This window comes from Muntiacus reevesi, chromosome 5 (genome assembly GCF_963930625.1).
Source record: "Muntiacus reevesi chromosome 5, mMunRee1.1, whole genome shotgun sequence".
Lineage (NCBI taxonomy): Eukaryota > Metazoa > Chordata > Mammalia > Artiodactyla > Cervidae > Muntiacus > Muntiacus reevesi.
Window position 1 is genome coordinate 47,781,263 of NC_089253.1, and position 10,147 is coordinate 47,791,409.

The 10,147-nt window shown below is 50.1% G+C and overlaps 1 non-coding gene across 1 annotated transcript; it reads right to left on the bottom strand.

The window, feature by feature from the left end:
- Positions 1-2,834: 2,834 nt before the first annotated feature.
- LOC136170105 (small nucleolar RNA SNORD116) lies at positions 2,835-2,927 on the bottom strand. Its single transcript, XR_010663550.1, has one exon. It is a non-coding gene; the product is annotated as a small nucleolar RNA SNORD116 (small nucleolar RNA).
- Positions 2,928-10,147: the final 7,220 nt, after the last annotated feature.

Sequence of the window (10,147 nt, forward strand, 5' to 3'; positions counted from 1 at the left end):
GTCTAACTTCACTCTTTTGCTTGTGGATATCAATTTTTTTCCCAGAACCGTTTGTTGAGAAGACCGTTCTTTCCCTCACAGAATGGTCTTGGCATACTGATCAAAAACCAATCAACACCAACTGACTGTGTGTGCCAGGGCTTACTTCCACTCTGGCTGTGCTATTCCATCCGTCTACGTGTCTGTCTGTATGGAAGTACCACAGTGTTTTGAGTACTGTAGCTTTGTAATAAGTTTTGAAAGCAGGAGTCAGGAAGAATTAGTCCTTCAACTTTGTTCTTCTTTTTCAAGAGTATTTTGTCTACTCCCTTGAGATTCCGTATGAATTTCTGGATGGATTTTTGTATTTCTGCAGAAGCACCACTGGGATTTTGATAGGGATTATGTAAAATCTGTAGATCTCTTTGGGTAATATTGTTATCTTATCAGTATTCAGTCTTCAAATCCATGGATATGAGATGTTCTACTATTTATGTGTTCTTGAATTTCCTTTAGCAAAGTTTCGTAATTTTCATTGTGCGAGTCTTTTGCCTCCTTGCTTAACTTAATCCTAAGGTTTTTTTTTGGTGGTATTGTGAATGGAATTATTCTCTTAATTTGTTCTTTGGGTTGTTCCTTGCTAGTGTATAGCAGCTCGATGAATTCCTTTATTAGATCTGTTTTAGTCCATTTCAGCTGCTATAAAAAATTACCACAGACTGGGTTACATACAAATGGCAGAAGTTTATTTCTCACGGTGCTGGAGACTGGAATTCAGCCATTATGACTGGGTTCTGGTGAAAGTCCTCTTCCTGATTTCAGCCTATCCACTTCTTGCAAAGTCAGTAGGAGCTATGGATCTCTCTGGAACTGCTTTTATAATGCACAGTCCCATTCAGGAGGCTTCCACTCTTGTGACTTAAGCACTTGCAAATACCATCACTGTTGAGGGTTAGAATATCAACATATGGATTTTGGAGGGAAACATTCACATCATAGCAAGTTTGAATAATTTTTGGAATTTTTAGAAATTTATACACATAATTTCATGCCATTTGTGACCAGGGATAGTTTCTTTATTTTCCAACGTGGGTACCTTTACTTTTCTTTCTTGTCTAATTGCTTTGGCTAGAACCTCTAATACTGTATTGAATAGAAGTGGTGAATGTATGTATCATTGTCTTGTTAATGATTTTAAAGGAAAAGATTTTATCTTTCAGCATTGAGTATGCTTTAGCTGTGAGGTTTTCATATATGGCCTTTGTTACATTGAGTTTCTTTCTATTCTTAGTTTGTTGAGATTTTTTTTTTAATCATGAAAAGGTATTGAATTTTGGCAAATTCTTTCTCTGTATTTAGATGTGGGGTTTTCCCCTTTTCATTCTATTAAGGTATTGATTGGTTGATTTTGTATGTTGGACATCTTGCATTCCAGTAATAAAACTCACTTGGTCATGGTGTAGAAAACTTTTAATACACTTCTGAATTTTTTTGCTAGTATTTTGTTGAATATTTTTGCATAAATACTCATAAGAGATATTTGCCCATAATTTTCTTTGCTTGTACCAAAGTTTTCTTTGTTGAAAGGTTTTTGATTACTAATTTGATCTCCTTACTATTTAATTAATATCAACCTCAGATATGCAGGTGATACCACTTTAATGGCAGAAAGTGAAGTGGAACTAAAGAGTCTCTTGATGAAGGTGAAAGAGGAGAGTGAAAAAGCTGGTTTAAAATTCAACATTCAAAAAACTAAGATCATGGCATCTCGTGCCATCACTTCATGGCAAGTAGATGGGGGAAATATGGAAACAGTGTCAGGTTTCATTTTCTTGGGCTCCAAAAATCAATGCAGATGTTGACTGCAGCCATGAAATTAGAAGACACTTGCTCCTTGGAAGAATAGCTCTGACAAATATAGACAGTGTATTAAAAAGCAAAGACATCACTTTGTCCTCCCACCGACCAAAGTCTGTAGAGTCAAAGCTATGCTTTGAGTCATGAGAGTTGGACCACAAAGAAGGCTGAACACCAAAGAATTGATGCTTTCAAACTGTAGTGCCGGAGAAGACTCTTGAGAGTACTTTGGACAGCAAGGAGATCAAACCAGTCAATCCTAAAGGAAATCAACTCTTTCAAATCAACCCAATGAATACTCATTGGAAGGACTGATGCTGAGGCTGAAGTTCCAATACTTTGGCCACCTGATGTGAAGAGCTGACTCATTGGAAAAGACTGATGCTGGGGAAAATTGAGGGCAGGAGGAGAAGGGGGCCACAGAGGATGAGATGATTGGTTGGCATCTCTGACTCAATGGACATGAGTTTAAGCAAACTCAGGGAGATAGTGATGGACAGAGAATTCTGGCATGCTGCAGTTCATGGGTTCGCAAAGAATCAGACATGACTTTAGTGACTGAACAACAACAACAACAACTATTTAAAGGTCTATGCAATTTGTGTATTTCTTCATGAGTAAGTTTTGTTAAACTCTATGTTTCTCATAATTTGACCATTTCTTCTAGGTTATCAAACTTGTTGGCTTGTAATTGTTCATAGTATTCCCTTTAATCACATTTAGGCACGCTAAATTGCATGCAAAACTCTAATCTCATATAATCCGTCCTCTCTCTATGTTACTGTTGCAACAAATTAAATCTTTATTGATTGTGTCCTAATAACAGACATAATTATTTTTATCTTTTTTAAAAAATTCAACCACACTTCTTGGCTTGCAGAATCTTAGTTCCTTGACCAGAGATTGAACCTGGTCCCCAGCAGTGAAAGTGCCACGTCCTAACCACTGGACAGCCAGGGAATTCCCATATTTATCTTTTTTTTTTTTTTTTTTTTTTTGGACCTCAGTTTCGATGAGGAGACGGTAGTGAGTTCTCACTCATTTTGTTCAGATTTTCCAAGGAATGCATGGGAGGGTGTCATCATCGATCCGAGCACGTGCTGGCTCGCTCCCCACCTCCACAGGGCAGGCAGCGCCACTCCCAGGAGAAGCCAGTGACCTGGGCGTCCTCCAGCAGCTGGGGGAACTCAGAGCCCCCAGCCTTCTCAGCAAGAGGAATGGTCGCTCCATACGTACTGCCACTCAGGCAGTCCCAGAAAACCAGACTCCCCTGCACCTCGAGTCACTGTCTCACGGGCAGGGCTTCGTCTCCTGGGTGATGGACAGTCATATCGGGCAACTTCACCACCACTGGACAAGCCGGATGCCTCTTCTGCTCCTCACTGCCCTTCATCATGGACCTCGCATTCCAAGAGCTGCTCGACACCTGCACACGGCCCACCCTCAGACGGGAGCCTCACAAATGGTGGTCACCTGGTTCCCCCATGCATGTGTCTGACACAGTCGGAGATGCCCTCACTGCTAACTAGTCCCACCCTTAAACACAAGGCAGGCAATGTGCTGGACCCATATTTATCTTTTAAACCATGGAAAATAAAAGCTGGAGTTACAAGCAAGATTACAATAATACCGATTTTCATATTTGGCCACATATTTAGCTTTATTGGAGATCTTTACTTTCTTACAGGGCTTTGATTTACTGTCTAGTGTCTTTTCATTTCAACTTGAAGGGTTTCCTTTAGCATTTCTTACAGGTTACCTGGAGTCTCAGCTGGTAAAGAATCTGCCTGCAATGTGATAGAGCTGGGCTCTATCCCTGGGTTGGAAAGATCCCCTGGAGAAGGGAACAGCTGCCCACCCCAGTATTCTAGTATTCTGGCTTGGAGAATTTCATGGACTGTGTAGTCCGTGGGGTCGCAGAGTCAGACATGACTAAGCAACCTTCACTTACTTATAGAACAGGTTTAGTGGTAATGAATTCTCAGTTTTTGTTTATCTGGAAATGTCTTAATTTCTCTCTCACTACCGAGGGACAACTTGGCCAGATAGAGGATTCTTGGTTGAGTTGACTGTTTTTTCTTTCACCATTTAAATGTATCATTCAGTGCCTTAGTGGCTTCCAAGTTTTCTGGTAATAAATTAGCTGATAATCTTACTAAGAATGACTTGCATGCCTCTTTTCTCTTGATGTTTCTGAGATTTTTTTCTTTGGTTTTCAGCAGTTTGGTTATAATGTATGTCAATGTGGAGCTCTTTGAGCTTATCCTATCTGGAGCTGGCTAAGCATATTAGAGTTTTCATCCATTATTTCTTCACATAATACTTTTGTCCCTTTTGCTTCTCTGCAGGGACTCTCATTATGCTTGTGTTGATGATAACCCATGAGTCCCCTAAGCTCTATTCATTTCTCTTCATTCTTTATTTCCTGCTCCTCGGTTTGATCATTTCAGTTGTTCTGTCTTCAAGTTCACTGAACCTTTCTTCTGCTATTGAGCCCCTGTGGTGAATCTTCCATCTCAGTCACTGTGCTTTTCAGCTCCAGAATTTCTGCTTGGTTTTTTTTTTTTTTTAACATCTATCTTCTTGTTAATATTCTCATTTTGTACACATATCATTTTCCTGATTTCCTTTATTTCTGCCCATGTTTTATTTTTGCTTTTTGAGCATAGCTAACGCAGTGGTTTTAAAGTCTTTGTCTAGTAAGACTGGTACCGTCACCTCCTCGTGGATGATTTCTGTAAATTTGTTTTGCTCCTTTGAATAGGCCATATTCTCTTGTTTCTTTGTAAGCCTTGTATTCTTTTGTTGAAAATTGGAGAATTGACCATATGGTAGCTCTGGAAGTCAAATTCTTCCCTTTCCCAGTGTTTGACATTCTTTTTCTTTCCTTTCTTTGTTTTTTGTCATTTTGAAGACTGTACTGGTCCATTTGTTTTGAAATTTTTCCCAACAATTGTTGTAAAGACTCTTGCTTGTTGCGTGTGACCACTGACTCTCTGTTCCGTTACCTTGTGTTCAGCTGGTGTTTGGACAGGGATTCCTTGAGTAACAGGAGCTTTCCCAGTTTTCACAGCCTGGGTCTGTCCTTCAACACTTAGGTATACTTGCTCTGAGCCTGGGGACAAGCCCAAGATGAAATCTCGCCGGGCATGAATGTGTCTTTCTAAATTCCTGCGTGTGCATGGCTGCTTTCAAACGTCCTAATTTCTCAAAGAGTCATGTTTCAACTCCCTCAGTCCTGAGATGGTCCATTATATTTCTCCAACTATAGTTTCCTGCCACAGGAGTCTGTGGGTCTATAGTCACCTCACAGATTTTATGAACTGTGCATGCCATTTTTGCTACTTGGGTTTCAGATTAAGCAAAACAGAAATGGGTGCCTTGCATCATTCATTCATGTAGTCACCAGATGTTCACAGCCATTTGCAAATATGGTTTTCCCTGCTCCTTCTGACTTGGGGTGGGGAGGGAAATGGAACTGGGTTGGCAATGTAAGCCCAAAATTGCCCCTGCTCTGGAGACAGGCAAGGGTGAGAAAAATGCCAGTAAACTTCCCTGCTGTTCCGAAGATGACTTTTTCTGGGTTGGACATTAGCTTGGTTTTTGTAAACCACTGCCTGTCTTCTAGAGTTCTGACAAAGTTAGTCCTGACACTGTCCCATCTTTTTCAGTCTTTCTGTGGAGAACAAGATCTCAGAGATTCCAAGCCCATCACAGAGCATTCTGAAAATACAGAGTGTGAGACTAAACTGATATGAATGAGTAAATGAGAAATAGATGAATGGGGGAGTAGAGGAAGGTCTTCCTACTTCAGGATGCAGCCAAGAGTGGGAGCAGTTAGAAGAGCATCACGGGTGCTGACACCTTACATGGTCCCCAGGCATCTCCCTCAAGACCCTGTTCACTCCAAGGGTGGGGAGGAATTGGTTTCCAGTGGAAAATCTGACAGCCTCACCTGAGCCGAAGTGAACTCCCAGCGCTGGGTCCAACTGACACCATGATACGGTGGCACCGTATCACGTGATCTGTCATCTGACATGTCATCATGTCATCTGGGATGTCACCCGGATGCGGGGCACCGAGATGGACACAGCTCCACTCATCTGAGTGTGAGCGCCAACCTGAGCACAAAGAAAGCTGCAGGCAGACCCAGACGCGGGGGCGCTTCATCATGTCACCAGCCCACACTCCCCAGGAAGGGTGCGGCCAAGGAGCCCAGAGAAAGGCTGGGGGCAGATTTCAGGCTAGAGGTGACCAAGGAGGCCGTGCTAGTGTGACATGCGGCCCTCGGTCAGACCCCAGGCCAGGAGGAAGGGACGAGAGCAGGATGAGAGTCGGGTGCAGCAGCCTACAGACCATGGGGAGACAGCAGTGCTGCGTCACGGCGGGCCCCACCTTATTTCTGGGAGACACACGCCTGTCTCTTCAGGATGAAAGAGCAAGGCTTCTCAAACCCCAGTGTTGCAGGAACAAATGTGTAGACACAGAGAGAGGAGAGGGCAGGCCCAGCACAGCCCAGAAGCAGACAGTTCACCAAAGGGGGCCAAACACAAGCACTGGAGAACCTGGGCTCACGACAGCCAGGAGCTCTTCACGCTGTTTCTGCAGCTCATCCACAAACTGGAAATCGTACCCCAGAGTGCTCCAGAAAGCTCCATGCTGGCTCTGGCTTGGAGAATGGACTGGGGGCGCCACTGCAGCTGGACATGGCGGTGACATGAGGTGGGAGAGGACCAAGGGGAGAGGGGGAAGCGGGGGGCAGAAGTGGGGGAGAGCGGGAGAAGCCCCTGGACAGAGCCGGCCTGCGCAGGGGCCCCGTGACGCGGGAGGCCCCAGGCAAGTGCAGGAGGGGCCTCCCCACTCCCCTCTTTCCCACTTCTCCCCAGCCCTGCTAAATCTCCTGGAGAATCAGCACCCCATACAGGGCCAGGGTCTTGGGGAGGGTCGTGGGGTCCCCTGAAGGGGCAGAGGCCAGGCAAGGGAGCAGGTGTGGCCCAGCATGGGAGGCAGATGTGGACAGCGGAAAAGGTCAGGCCCCTGGGCCCACGTTTGCTCAGGATTAAGACAGTGTGAGGGAGAATAAACAGTGGCAGGCGGGATGTCCTGGATGCCAGCAGAGATGACCAGGTGTCAGTGGGCAGCGTGCCTCCTGCCTCCAGGAAGCCCAGTGTTGACCCAGCACCGCAGGCTGGCAGAGGAGCCCCAGCGCAGCCCCACCAGCGCTGCCAGGGTGCCTGGCCTTCCCTGAGGCCGCATAGGCCAGCCATCCACAACCAAGCCCTCCTGCTGCCCTCTCCCCCGGGCAGGGCCCAGAGGTGCCCAGTGACTGGAGAGGGTGGCTGGGAGGCATACCACTGTCCTGGGTCTGGGCTCAGCCCTGGGTGGAGGAAGCCGGGCTGCCGGGCCCGGCCCTCCTGGGGGTCACAGGCCCAGACCTCATCCGTGACCCCCCGGAGCCCCCCCGACTTCATTCCACCGAGCTTTCTTGGGGAGGCTGAAGGGTTCCCTCCCACTCGGATGCGGTGTTCGTGTTCTGTCAGGACCCCAGCCTCCCCCACTGGCGATGTGGTCAATGCAGTAAGTGGGGAGACACCCCAGAGACTGGTGAACTTGAACTCTGTCCTGTAACAGGAGGGCGGCTCACAGCAGGGGTCCTGTGTCCAGGAAAAGCGCTGAAGGGTGAGCTGGACTAGCAGGGGGTCAGATGGAGGCCTCTCAGACACCCCAGCTGGACCCCGCTGGACCACCTCCCCACATCCACCCCCAGGCCTGCCCAGCAGATCTGCTGAGCAGTGCCAGGCCCCCTCGAGCTCAGGGCGGCTCAGGATGGACCTCCCTGGCTGGCAGGACCGTGGGGCCAGCAGGGGGCAGCAGGGGGCAGAGCCCCTCCCCCACAGCCCCTGCCGGGACCCCTTCCCTGGGGAGGCTGCCTGGCCTCTGGATGAAGGTCTGCTGCCAAGCGGCGCAGCCCTTGCCCGGGGCTCCCAGGGCTCTGGGGTCCCCCCCTCCACCCCCTGGGCCTGTCGTCCACGTCTGCACATCAGGCCAGAGACTGTGTGAGTGACACGCACGCCCAGGTGCACCATGAGCAGAGACACAGGCGCCAGACCTACAGCTGTGGCTGGAAACACAGTCTTCCCTATGCCCAGAGCCGTCCCAAGACAGCTGTCTGCAGGGGCCCTGGGGGGGGGGCGGGGGCGGTGGTAAGAGCCCTGGCAGGAGGGGGACAGGTGGGGGCTCCTGGGGCTCCTGGGCCGGGCACAGCCCCGTGGAGCGTGGAGTCTCCCGGGGCAGCAGTCCCGTGCCCGCCGCTCTCAGCAGGAGTGGGTCCCTGCTGGCTTCACTGAACAGCCCCCTCCTGGAGCCACGGAGGCTCGGCGGTTGGCGGAGAACACGGCGTGCACACAGCCAGCAGGAAGCAGAGACCCCACCCCAGGCGGGGAGCCCAGGCCCCACTTCCTGGTCCTGGAGGCTAAGGGCCGGGAGGGGGTCCAGGAAAGAGCAGGTCTGGTGACAGGCGGGAAGTCCCTCCACCGAGGGCTCAGCGTGGAGTCTGTGAGGCTGAGGCTGAGCCCACGAGGCCCACGCCACCCCTCTCACCTGGAGGACAGTCTCCAGACACCCAGGCTGCTGGGGCCGCCGGCTCCGTGGACACGGTGCCCCTGAGGTTGCTTCCCTGGAGGAAGCCGGGCAGGAGGGGCCAGGGTGGGGCGTGGGAGGGGCTGCCTCAGGCCCCCGGGGGCTTCTGGCCCCTCATGGCCTCCAGTGGCCCAGTCCCCGTGCAGAAGGGTCTCCTGAAGCGGGCGGCGCCTGCTGACGGCCGTGCCCCCGAGGGTGCCCCATCTGCTCCTTCTCCGCGTGGGGTGGGGGCTGTAGCACTCACAGGACGGGGTGGCCCTGAGCCTGCCGTGGGTGCTGCGTGCCCTCAGGGCCTGTCAGCTGGGGAGTGGGGCACCGAGTCCCCGGGCCCTGCAGGGCGTGGGGGCAACACCCAGGCTACTGCAGCCCACGTCCAGCCGCGTCAGCTCTGACCTGCCCTGGGCGCTCTCCTGCCCGCGCTGCCTGGGCAGACCCCTGCTGGACAGCGGGGGCCCTGGGGTGGGCGCTGGGGGGGCGGCCCTGGATCCCAGGCTGACCACACAGAGCCCCCGGGCTCCGAGTCAGAACACTCCAGTCATTCATGCCATCGTCGCGGTTCTGGCCTGCTTTGTCGGCAGATCAGCTGTCTCGCATGTCCCTCTGTCCATCCTCACTTGGCTCTGGGAACCACGCTCTTTGAAACCTTAGTCGTGGACACGCTTTCCTCCAGACGCCAGGACACAGGGGCTTTACAGTGGTAACATGCTGACGCTCTGTTTTCATTCTATTCTGTAAAAAAAAAAAAACCCTGGCAGGCACCTTGAGGGAAATTCCATGAGCCGTGAGACAGCCGCCAAGGCAGATAGCGATCCCAGGTCGGTCACCCTGTCCACCCTGAAGGGAGTTAATGTCGTCAGAGCCCAGGAGCGTTGCCAATGTCTGGTGTGTATCTGGTGTTTGACATCTCATGGAAGACTCGCTCCCCACCTCCCGTCTCCCCGTGGCCTCGGGGGCCTCACCTGTGTGATGCGGAGGCTTCTGGAGTCCAGAGTGAAGGGCATCTCCTCCTGCCCTCCCCCTCCCATCTTTCATTCAGTCGCTCAGTCATGTTCGACTCTTTGCGACCCGATGGATTGCAGCACGCCAGACCTCCCTGTCCATCACCAACTCCCGGAGTCCACCCAAACCCATGTCCATTGAGTCAGTGATGCCATCCAACCATCTCATCCTCTCTCGACCCCTTCTCCTCCTCCCCTCAGTCTTTCCCAGCATCAGGGTCTTTGTCAATGAATCACTTTTTCATGTCAGGTGGCCAAGCTTCAGCATCAGTCCTTCCAATGAACACCCAGGACTGATCTCCTTTGGGATGGACTGGTTGGAACTCCTTGCAGTCCAAGGGACTCTCAAGAGTCTTCTCCAACACCACAGTTCAAAAGTATCTATTCTTTGGCGCTCAGCTTTCTTTATAGTCCAACTCTCACATCCATACAAGTCTACTGGAAAAACCATAGCTTTGACTAGACGGACCTTTGTTGGCAAAGTAATGTCTCTGCTTTTTAATATGCTGTCTAGGCTGGTCATAGCTTTTCTTCCAAGGAACAAGCATCTTTTAATTTCTTGGCTGCAGTCACCATCTGCAGTTATTTTGGAGCCCAGAAAAATAAAGTCTGTCACTGTTTCCATTGTTTCCCCATCTATTTGCCATGAAGTGATGGGATCAGATTCGATGATC